Source organism: Telopea speciosissima, chromosome 7, assembly GCF_018873765.1.
Source record: "Telopea speciosissima isolate NSW1024214 ecotype Mountain lineage chromosome 7, Tspe_v1, whole genome shotgun sequence".
In the NCBI taxonomy this organism is placed as follows: domain Eukaryota; kingdom Viridiplantae; phylum Streptophyta; class Magnoliopsida; order Proteales; family Proteaceae; genus Telopea; species Telopea speciosissima.
The window spans coordinates 67327244-67327536 of NC_057922.1; positions in this window are offsets into that span (position 1 = coordinate 67327244).

Sequence of the window (293 nt, forward strand, 5' to 3'; positions counted from 1 at the left end):
GTTGAAGAGGGCCAAATTAGAATAAAATTACATTACGGGTACTATGGGATTTTAGAAATTTTGTAAATACCACATCATCACTTAATGGCATTTTTTAACGATTAGGGTACAACTGATGTTATGGATACTTAGAGGAGAGGGGGAGATATTTACTCAATAAAGAATAAGAGACCCCAGATTTTGTCCCCAAGAAAGTGTAAATCGACCAAATCACAACTAAGGTAACAACAATTCAGGAGTTTCTTCTTAAAAAAAAATGTAATGACTCAACTGGACAAGCAGTATATAGACGA